An 8,317-nucleotide genomic window follows, 5' to 3' on the forward strand; every position below is an offset into this window, starting at 1 on the left:
ATATATATATTTTTTTTTTTTTTTTGTCAGAACTATTATCTACTTTTATATTAAAAAATGATAAAAAAATATTAATAACAAGTTCTTCAAAAAAAGAAAAGTTTGATCATTTTAGATAATTTCTGTAATTTTAATGCAGTCCAATGAGTCTGTTTTTCAAAGAAAAACAGAAGGTTGCACCCAAATGAGTGATTATCACTAAACATTAAAAAAAAAAAACCTTGCTACATGAACTTTTTTTTGTTTTGTTTTATGTCCCATTTTGTTCCAGTACTCAAGAATCAGTGAGAAGAGCGACAAGGGGATAGAAAGAGAAAAAGAGCGGGATGGCTAGATGGAGTGATAGAGGCTCAGGCTGGAATGAAGTCTTGATGAGTATCCTGTCCCAGCTCATCGTGTCTATAATACTTTTCTTGATCGCACATTTTTCACTGCCGCTGAATTCAATTGATCAATCATGTCTGTCTGATGGCACCATTTCAGCTGGTTATTACCACTGCGCTTGTCACGGTGACCTTTTCTTTCTGCACTGCACGCTCTTTCACACACCACACACACACACACACACACACACACACACAGGACACTGCTCTTTCTGTGCGTGTGTGTGTGTGTGTCTACACAAGTAGATTTCTACATTTTCTAAAGCTTGCAAAACTAGGGTGTTCTGGGTGGTTGTTAATCTGTTTCTCGAGTATTTATTGGGCAATGCACTGCTATACGATTGATTGGGTGAGCTAGGCAGTTGTTAGGGTGTTGCTAGGGGGTTCTGAATGGTTTCTAGGATATTGTTATGCCATTTTTAGGGTGTTCTTGGTGGTTGTTAACCTGTTTCTGTGTGATTTCTGGGATATTTACTGGGCAATGCATTTCTATATGATTGATTGGGTGAGCTAGGCAGTTGTTAGGGTGTTGCTAGGGTGTTCGAAATAGTTGCTAAGGCATTGTTATACCATTTCTAGGGTGTTCTAGGTGGTTGTTAAACTGCTGCTATATGATTGCTAAAGGATATTTAGTGGCCAATGCATTGCTATGACTAATTGAGTGAGTTGCTATGCTGTTGCTAGGGTGTTCTGAATAGTTACTAGGGTATTATGCCAATTCTAGGGCATTCTAGGTGGTTGTTAAGCTGTTGCTATGTGATTACTAGGGTATTTAGTGGGCAATGCATTGCTATACGATTGATTGTGTGAGTTGGGGGTTGTTATGCTGTTGCTAGGGTGATCTAAATGGTTGTTAGGGCATTATGTTGTTTCTATGGTGTTCTAGGTGGTTGTTAGCCTGTTTCTGTGTGATTTCTGGGATATTTAGTGGGCAATGCATTGCTATATGATTGATTGGGTGAGCTAGGCAGTTGTTAGGGTGTTGCTAGGGTGCTCTAAATAGTTGCTAGGGCATTGTTATGCCATTTCTAGGGTGTTCTGGGTGCTTGTTAAGCTCTAAGCATAGCATAGAACCCCTAGAACACCTATGCTATGTGATTACTTGGGTATTTAGTGGGCGATGCATTGCTATATGATTAATTGGGTGAGCTAGGCAGTTGTTAGGGTGTTGCTAGGGTGTTCTAAATAGTTGCTAGGGCATTGCTATACCATTTCTAGGGTGTTCTAGGTGGCTGTTAAACTGTTGCTATATGATTGATAAAGGATATTCATAGACAATACATTGCTATGACTAATTGAGTGAGTTGCTATGCTGTTCTGAATAGTTACTAGGGTATTATGCTATTTCTAGGGTATTCTAGGTGGTTGTTAAGCTGTTGCTATGTGATTACTAGAGTATTTAGTGGGCAATGCATTGCTATACGATTGATTGTGTGAGTTGGGGGTTGTTATGCTGTTGCTAGGGTGATCTAAATAGTTGCTAGGGCATTGTTTTGGCATTTCTAGGGTGTTCTAGGTGGTTGTTAAGCTGTTAAGCTCTGAGCATAGCATATAACCCCTAGAACACCTATGCTATGTGATTACTTGGGTATTTAGTGGGCGATGCATTGCTATATGATTAATTGGGTGAGCTAGTTGGTTGTTAGGGTGTTGCTATGCTGTTACTAGTGTGCTCTTTGTAGTTGCCATAGTATTGCATTTTGTTTCTATGTTGCTCTCAGTGTTTTCCAAGGTAGTTGATCAAATTTTCTGCATTTTTTAGCCTGACATGCGGTTTGCAGTTGCTCACTAGCCGAAACTGCATCCTCAAGTCTCTGAGCAATAGTAATAGTGATGCTTGACTTAGCCATGTGTTTTCCCCCCTTCACCCTGTTAAAGCTGCATGTTTCCGAGCAGGCGCTCTGTTTGGACAGCTCCCATGGGGGTCCTTGAGGTGGAGTGGGTATTTGCTGTATCGGGCGCAGGGGCAAATGAAGTCATTAATTAGGTGCCATTAGGGAGCCTGGGCCACAAAACTGATCAATACAACTGCATTTGTCATTCACACCAGTGACAACATCTTCCCACTCACTGGATGAGCAACACGCACATGTGCGCCCATTACTGCTCTGGCTTCCTCTGTTGTTCTGGCAGGAGCGATGAACGTAACGCTTCAGCTGCTTAGAGAAAATTGACTACTGAATCCACATGTGATTCCCACTGTGACCAGGAACCAACATCATTATATTACAGCAAAATCTGTTTAAAAAAATAAATCTAAACAATATTACAAGGAATATTAGATGTAGATATAGATATTGTTTATTATATTGCAACGCTCCGAGGAAAAAAAAGGTACAAAAGCTGTCATTGGGGAGTTACCCTTTTAAAAAGGCACTAATATGTACCATTTAGTTACAAATATGTACATTTAATGTACTAAAATGCACCCTTTAGGGGTAAATAAGGTAAATATATGTGTACCTTTTGAAAGGATACTCTCCCAGTCACAGCTTTTGTACCTTTTAATCTGAGAGTGAAGCCTTCTGAAGTTATATTATGCTTTGTGAAAAGAATAAGACACAAAAATTACTGGCTGGAAATCTTGCATTCTACATCAGCTCTCGAATCTAATTTTTGTCCATGTATATTCAAGTTTGCATATGCAGAAGTGCAAATGAGATTTCGTATGACTTCAGAAGACTTTTTATTTAGTGTCCAAGTCATATAAACTACTTTTATGATACTTTAATGGAGTTCAGTCTCCATTATGGCAGTGCTTTTGTTTTTGTGTCTCATACAGGTTTGCGACACCATGCAAAATTACATAATTAGTTTTTTTTCATTAACATTTGCATTTTACTCTCTCTCTCACACTTTTTCCCTGTTTCTATTAGATTACCAAACTAGTGCGCAGTGGATCAAGTCAGTCGACGGGTATCTATCGTCATAGAATGAGGCCGTGTTTTCTCTCATTACCAGTGTTATGTAATCACATTACTTTGTTTTCAAGTAACTAATAAAGTAATGTATTACTTTTTAATTTGCAAGTTACGTTTTCAAACAAGTAATGCCAGTTACTTTGTTTTCCCATTTATTGACATTAGATACTTTTTTAGGGAGTAATGCAATATTGTAATGCATTACTTTAAAAAGTAACTTTCCCCCACACTGCCCATTAGTGCTTATGTAATGGCTTTCACCTGGAGCCTCAATGGCACCGGTTTTGAGGCGCTGGTGCACAGTTGCGATGTGTGCTGCCCTGCTGCTGTGGTATTGATCTGCGACTGAGTGGAGCGGATTCCTTTTGACGTGAGTCAGTATTAAGACTGAGGTAACGAGGGAGCGCGCTCTCTCAGAGCAGATAAGCAACTCCATAACGCCGCAGGATTCACACCCACAGGGCCTGACCCCATGGGAAAGAGAGAGAGAAACTGCTCCACAGCTTCTCTTATGGGTCCACTTCAGGACCCAGATTTGATATGACTTTCCAAGTGGCAAACCAATACAGAACCTAAACTGTTTATTGCATAAAAGTAAATTAGGACGGGGCACCGATTTGAATACTACAGACTTAAAGTACATACTTCCCAAATTTTGAGTGTGTAGTAAAACTGTACAGAGGTATAAATACACTTTCATGTACCATTTGTACTTGCATCTAAGCATCTAGAGAAACTCATTACCTTAATTAAATGTTTCGTCCTTACTTTTAGCTGAAAAACCTGTAAAGGAACTAACTTTTCCACTTCTAGTGGTTTACTGCTGGCAAAACTAGCCTAAAAAAAGCATGTACCAATGCAAAAGTTAAGCATCCATTCATGTGACATGCTGTTTACAATGTACTATAACTGAGGCATGTTAATTGTAATCTTGCATACTATTTAGGATGGTTAGTACATGTGAATTGCAGCCATCCTGTTATAATGAACATTTACATTTGCGCTTTTCTAGTTGTAAACATATTCAGTAAAGATAAATAGAAAAAACCTGATCTCTGAGGGAAAAATATCCTATGTAGAAAGAAAAAAGTGGATTTAAACAATAATACTGTGAATTAAATTGTGGAAAACTGTAGTGCATGTTCCATGATCAAATTTACCATGGCAATCATAGTTTAAATTAAAATATCAGTGTTTTTAATACTAGTTACTACAATAAAGTTGAGGTAATTTGATTTTTAAAAGCTGAAGGAAAGCCTATATTAATATTTTTAATCAGTTTCTAGTAGTAACAGAAACTGTAATAATTAAAAAAATTATTTATAAAATTTGTTGTTGGCAAAATTAGCTTTAAAAGCATGTACAGTATGGGTGCACTGTTGAAAATGCACTGGAATTATTATACCATCTGGGAATCTTTTGGTCATGCTTATTTTTATAATTAAATCATATTAATTCCAATCTCGCATACTATTTAGCATGGATAGAATGTGAATTGTAAGTCTCTTTTGTAATCAACATGCAGTAGGCAGATTTGCCGATTATAATGGGTAATGGGACTATTGTTGTTTTGTTACTTCACGTTTAGCATAAACTGTAGATATATCTAAAAAATAACAATATGCAGATAAATTATAAGCTTGCATTTCAAGAACCTCCCATATTGTGATTTTTTTGGTTCTTACTTTTATCTTTTAATAAATATCCTAGCCATAATGTTGTGACAAAAACCGTTCCGAAGTGGAATTTTACAACTAAAGATTAAATGCATTTCCCAGCATATGACAATCAGTTTAATGGTAATGAAAATAAAAACACACATTCACAATCTGAGCTATAAAGCTGTGCAGCACCAGCTCGCTCTCTCCTCTGTGGTGTCTTGGGTTGGCCGGCGTAAAACTGCTCTCATCTTTTTAATGGTCTGCTCTTATGAGACAGCTGTAAAGGGGGGTGCTGGGATGTGTGGATGTTAGATGTTAATTTGTGCCGTAATAGCTTTTCTCGGCGGAATTGCAAATTCTCTTAAATGTCACTTGCAGCATCGCGGCTCAGACAGCCAGGGTCCGTGCGGATAGCAGAGCTGCCTCTCTCTCTCTATCGCTCTCTCTCTGTATCGTGCTACTTTTAATTTGCAGTAATACAGTAGCGCTGTCAGATTAATGGCTGGTGTGACACCTGTGTCCCCGCGGCCTGCTCTCTCAGCTCCGCCGTGTACATAACGTGTGTCACAGCACATTATCTTTCTGGTCTCTGGTAATGGGCCCTGCGTCTGAGGCCGCTGCTGACTCCAGACCTACTGTAAGAACCGCGGGAGCTCTTGGCCTTTCCTGGCGTGCCGCCACAACCGGGACCCAAAAAACACTCCTTATACCACTAAGATCTGTTATATTGCATTTGACAGTGCCGCGTTTAAAAACTCGCTGTGGTTTTCAGTGCATCTTGTTTGTGTGGTGGTTTAAGACACTGTCCAAAGCAACGAGTGAAATCAAAATTGACTTTCTTAATGCACGTTCATGCATCTGTTTTCCTGATTAATTTGGGAAAATACATCACATTATTGAAGTAAAATGCACTGAAGAAAATGATTTTTCATTTAGAAAAAGATTATCGGGAGTACGTTTACTATTTCAGCCTTTCTACTTCAAACTTTCACATTTAATTCAGTATGTTACTTGCTGTTTCTTTGTAATTATTTGTGAAATGCATGAGCAATTTCTGAATGAAAATGGTTTGACAATAAATCCTAAAAATGTACAGTACATGTTAGTTCCATAATGTGAAAACTAGGATAAATTCATCACATTATAATAGTAAAATGCACTGTAAATAAAACAAGGATTCATAGAGTATGTTTTCAGACTCTCTACTTTCAAATTTCACATTTAATTCAAGGAGTTATGTGGCATTTCTTTGTAATTTTTCAAAGTTGTAAATAAAAACAAAGAGTATTGGTGTATGTTTTACTATTTCAGTTTTTCTACTTCAGAATTTAACGTTTAATTCAGTGTTACTTCCCGTTTCTTTGTTATTATTTGTAGTATACTAGCAATGTACTAGCAATTTCTGAGGGAAAATTACTGTATATTTTACTGAACATTTTACTTCCATAATGTGAAAACTAGGGGGAAAAATTCATGACATTATGAAAGTAAGTTTCATAAGTTTACTAGACAATACTATTCCAGATTTTTTATTTCAAAATTCCATGTTTAATTCAACGAGTTACTTAATTCAAGATGAATTTCTTTGTAATTATTAATGAAATCTACTTTTTGAGTGAAAATTCTTTCAAAGTAAATTTACTGTACATTTTACTTCCATAATGTAATATGTAGGAAAATGTATTATAAATATCAAAATATTTTTTGTGATTTTATTGCAATCTGATACTGGCTGTTTCTTTGTAATTATTCACTCAAAATGTCATTCACTCATTTGTTTACAGTGCATTTTACTTATAAAGTGGCAAATTTTGTTTTCGTCAACAATGCATGTTGACTTTAAACATGCAGCATTATGGGACTTTACATTCTATATTTACTAGATTTTGCTGGATTCTGGATTCCAGGTGTCTGCAGTCTGTGCTGTGTGTGTGTGTACCTACTTAACCATAACTTAACCATAACCAAGCTAAACCTGACAAAATCTCCAAAAACCTCCCTTTGGGGATGTCCTCATTTGTAAAACTGGTATAAAAATAAAGTAAACAAAGTTTTTTTTTTTTTTATTGTAAAAATGCTGAAAGTTTCTGCAGTCTTTGCTGTGTGTGTGTGTGTGTGTGTGTGTGTGTGCACTCATCACATGGCCGTTTGTGAAGTTATACATAACATACTCCTGCCCTCCTCGTCTCCTCTCTCTCTCCTCCCCCTCTTCATCCCCAACGCTTAAATCAAGAAAATGGCCACGCATCAAGAGGATCATTTGGGCCCGAGAACAACCCCGCTCCTTCGTCGAATCTGCCAGCCGCACCGTTCTCAGGCCCACCGGCCTCCGCTCACTCTAGCCCGCCGTGTGTGACGCTGTATCATTTGGGCCCGAGAACAACCCTCAAAACAGTCAATCATCTGAAAGACGCGCACACAGACACAAGCAGATCTGAAGTCTCCCATCATTCCTGCCGCCGCTGATGTCACCGCTGCGCCCTTGCAGCATCTGACAGCAAGAAAACCGATGAACCCAATGCAACACAAACGACTGCTAGCGCAACGCTCTAATCACAAGAATGACTCTTTCTGTGTGCAGCGGATCACGTGGTGCTGAATGCGGAACTCTATATGTAAATGGAAGTTGCATGGTTGGCACATGACATGCATGCTGCTATCTTTGCTTTGCTGTTAAAAGGGTCATATGATGCGATTTCAATTTTTCCTTTCTCTTTGGAGTGTTACAAGCTCTTGGTGCATAAAGAAGATCTGTAAAGTTGCAAAGACTAAAGTCTCAAATCCAAAGAGATATTCTTTATAAAAGTTAAGAGTCAACCACGCCTACCTAAAACGGCTCGTTCTAACACACCCCACATGTCTACGTCACGATGTGAGAAGATTTGCATAACGGGCTCGTTCTAACACGCCACCACATACCTAGGTCACTATCTGGGAAGATTTGCATAACAGCGCCCAAATGTTCACGCAAAGAAAGAAAGGCGTAACTTTTATTCTGGCTGTAGTATTGTTGCTGTGTAAGGCGCTGTGTGTTTCGTTGTGAAAGCGAAACTACTTTGTTTGGTCTTCCAAAAGAGGACGATATCCGTGCTGATCCATGCTGGTCGCTGAGGAAATACATCAACTTCGCGCTGTGGATCGCCAGATCGGCTTTCAACGTTTTCACCGCTCCTTCGTCGGATCCGCCGGGACCGCCGGGACCGCCGTTCTCGATCCCGCCACCTCAGCTCACTCTTGCCCGGCTTCAGCTCAGACTAAGCCGGGGCTTTCGCTCACGCTAGGCCGCTGTGTTTTTCGTTGTGAAAGCGAAACTACTTAGTTTGGTCTTCCAAAAGAGGACATGACTACAAAT

The 8,317-nt window shown here is 38.8% G+C and overlaps 1 protein-coding gene across 1 annotated transcript in view; it reads right to left on the minus strand.

Annotated features, from left to right (window-relative positions):
• Nucleotides 1-8,317, minus strand: part of LOC107711294 (paired box protein Pax-2a-like) — a 37,012-nt gene that overhangs the window by 17,229 nt on the left and 11,466 nt on the right. The window lies entirely within an intron of this gene.

This window comes from Sinocyclocheilus rhinocerous, unplaced genomic scaffold (assembly GCF_001515625.1).
Source record: "Sinocyclocheilus rhinocerous isolate Xijiao unplaced genomic scaffold, SAMN03320098_v1.1 scaffold402, whole genome shotgun sequence".
NCBI classification, from domain to species: domain Eukaryota; kingdom Metazoa; phylum Chordata; class Actinopteri; order Cypriniformes; family Cyprinidae; genus Sinocyclocheilus; species Sinocyclocheilus rhinocerous.